The sequence below is a fragment of the Thalia democratica genome, unplaced genomic scaffold, assembly GCF_965202585.1.
Source record: "Thalia democratica unplaced genomic scaffold, ktThaDemo2.hap1.1 HAP1_SCAFFOLD_671, whole genome shotgun sequence".
In the NCBI taxonomy this organism is placed as follows: domain Eukaryota; kingdom Metazoa; phylum Chordata; class Thaliacea; order Salpida; family Salpidae; genus Thalia; species Thalia democratica.
Genome location: NW_028139668.1, coordinates 3,526 through 7,050, shown reverse-complemented (window position 1 = coordinate 7,050; position 3,525 = coordinate 3,526).

Here is a 3,525-nt window from a genome sequence, read left to right as displayed (position 1 = left end):
GAAACGGTTTAATAAGTAATAAACATCGGTCTTTTCGTAAACAACTGTATTTATCTAGTGATAATTTTTACAAACAATTCACCCTAACACAACATTTTTTTCTATTTATAATAAACAAATAACAAGATGAAACAATCCCCGATATAACAATAAGCCCACTGGTTTTTAAGTGTGTTAAAACAAGTTTAAATAGAAAATATTTTAACTTAATTTCGTTGAAAATATTTAATAAACTAAAAAGGAAACCATTGGAGTTATAAAATCAATCAAAAACTGTTTAAAAAAATACTTTTTATTTGGCTAATTTTATATATTTTGTTTTGAAATGTGCTCGAATGTACTTTTTTCTACAAAAAAAAAAAACTTTTTAAACTACGCTTTTTTTCAACAAAATAAAATTTTATATTTTTTATATTTTTTTTATAATAAAATATTATAAAAATACGTCATTTATGCAAAAATATATGATAGATTTACTCATTAAAAAGTAAACTGTTAAATATATAACTTTAGTAAACTGTGTTAAAAAAAAACAATATTCAGCTGTTTTTATAATATGTTTATTCCACTTTTTTCCAGGAGTCGCACAGGAAACATAAAACCAATTGAAACATGCCCCTGGTTAATACCCACACTGTGAAACAGGAACTAGAAACGGAGCAGCTCAGAATTCGGTAACAGACTAACACTACTGGCTGCTTTGTGTATAAAACCTCACAGTGGCAAACTTTGTGCTTTCTAACTGAATTTAACCTCACATTGCTGTGTTTCTGCTCCGTTTAAAACCAACCGACTGATGCTAGTATGTCTGCAACAAATTTGTGAAAAGGCAATGCTGAATTTGTTAACTTAAAACTAACAAAAATTATACGCTTCATTGCTAAAATGGTATAACAGCTATGAGCGCTTTGACAACTCTGATCTGTAACAATACTGATGATGATATTTTGTATTGAATAATTAGGATTTATAATTTATTTTTTGACAGTGATGTTTTCGTGTAACACAGGGACGTCTTACATGTATTGCATACCATATTTATTTATATGGTGATTATTATTGTTTTATAGTAAGAGTAGCACTAAAATTGTCTATAATTTTCTCTTTGAATAAGATTTTATTTATGACAGAAGAGCCCAACAAGGTGATAATTTGTTTTGTTATTAGCTTATGTCACTAGAAAGTCTCAATATTGGTTTTCCTCGTTAGTGTTTAAGTTGGAAACTTTTATTGTTTAAATTAGACCTAAAATTAAATAGAATAATGTTTTAAGAGATCATACGACAAGGCTTTCAAATCTTTAGTTACAAATTAAAAAAAAATAGCCAAACCAAGTCTTACTATAATGTAAGAACGATAAACAATATTAATTTACAACAATACTAGTATTGTAGTTTAATTTTTAAGTTATCTAACACAACTTTAATTCATAATTAAGTATACAGTGATTGGCAATTCCGTCTTCTTGGTGGGAGGCTTACGTAACAGTTGTATTGAAGAATATAACAACCTCACAAAAGAATTCACAAGTTTTAGAAATATGAAAAAGTCTTTTCTTTCATCTGCAATATCTCGCAATTCATTTGGAATAAGCGTCTACAAAGGAGTTTCACTTCTAGTAGCTGGAGGCGCGGATGACAAATATGAACCGACTAACAACTGTTTTGTGTTCAACACAAAAGCTAAAGCAATAAGAGATGTTGGAAGTTTGAATACCAAAAGACGTGGGAACGTTCTAGTGAACTTCAAAGGTGAAATTTTCTGCATTGGCGGGTCGAACCGAGCAGATGGATGTTTAAATTCAATTGAAGTGTTCGATGCAACCACCGAGAAATGGAAATATACTAAAATCAAGTTGAATATTGCAAGAAGTTTCCACCACGCGGTTGCCCACAAGCAGTTTATCTACGTGCTTGGTGGTAGAACTGAAAAATGTAGGACAGACACTATCGAAAGAATCAACGTGTCAGCCGGGAAGGTGGAATTATTAAACGTCAAACTCAAACAAGCGCGGAGTACTTTTGCTGCTTCCAAAGTGAACAACAGAGTATTAATCTTCGGAGGTTTGGTTAAAGATTGGACAGCAACGAGTACCACGGAGGTTCTTAACCTGGATACATTAGAAATCAAAGAAGGAGTAAAAGTTCCAATTTCAGATTTCGGGTTTACAGCTTGTTCTTTGTAAGTTAGATACAATGACACTAAAGACTTTCAACATTGTAAAAAAGCTTTATGCCTGTAACTATAAAAATAAGTAGCAGCTTATAACTATACAGCAAAGTTTATTTGTTCATGTATTGTTTGTATACTCATTAAGTCAACATTTCGTATGTTTTTGTTTACTTTTTTGTCTTCAAAATTTATATTCTATCATGTTTTTCGTTTTATTATTAAAAATTTTAGAGTATAAACAAAACATGTTTTTAATAAAACTTAAAATTGTTTTTTATTTGATAAGAGTCTAAGGTAGATTTATTAACTTTTTCTGTTGAACATGTGGAAATCAAGTGTTGATATCTTTCAAAAGAAGTTACTCTATTTTATTTTTTGAACCAGATTAAAACAACACTTTAAAAAAAAACAACTTTTTTTAGTACTTAAACATTTATTTTGTTATTAGTGAAGTTAATTAAAATAAATTAAAAAACAACAAGTGATGTGGATAACATGTTCCTGATTGCTTCTTAAATTTTTTAAATAGAAAATTAAACTTAAAAGCTAACAACTAAATTATACTATTTAACTTGTAAAAAAATACTTCAACTTTTGCATTAATAAAGCTTTAGCATAAGTAGATATCATCCAAATTATAGTTTAAGTTATTTTTGTGAAAACTTATCTATAAATTAATGTTTTAATATTATACTAAAAATTTAAATAATGCTTATGTACTTTCAATAATAAATGGACATTGTTTAAGTGTATGTAGTTAAGTGTTAGGTTTAATAGTGTTTGTTTATTATAAAAACTTATTTGAGTTTTATGAATATTTATTACCTTTTTAACTTCTAGAGGTTTTAAACTAATTAATTAAAGCATTTTTTACCGTCAATTTAACAGTTAGTATCTCGTTAATTACCTATGTCTGTTTAGTTGTAAATCATTGATATAAAATATAAGTCGGATATTTGCTGCCAACTAGCGGATAAATAAATAAGTGTTTCTAATGTTGGTTAAATTAATGACATTTATAATTTCACATACTAAATTTTTAAGGATTTTTTTAAACCAGCGTTCTTATAATGACAACTTGTTTTAGTTCAGGTAATAAATAACCAATAGAAATAATATGAGTATTCAAACAAAAAAAGGTATTTTATTTATTATAAAGTTGAAACGAAGGGTTATTCCCCTTTACATTGTAGGCTGCCATCGGACGGGCTGACCCAGACTTGGTAAACAGTCGATAGCGTTATAAAATCCCCGGCAGTAGGATTTAGTTTAATATCTTAACTATTTACTGACAGGGATATTTTTAGCGCTAAAAAACTGACTTTTACCTAGTCTGGACTAACCGTCTTGGCC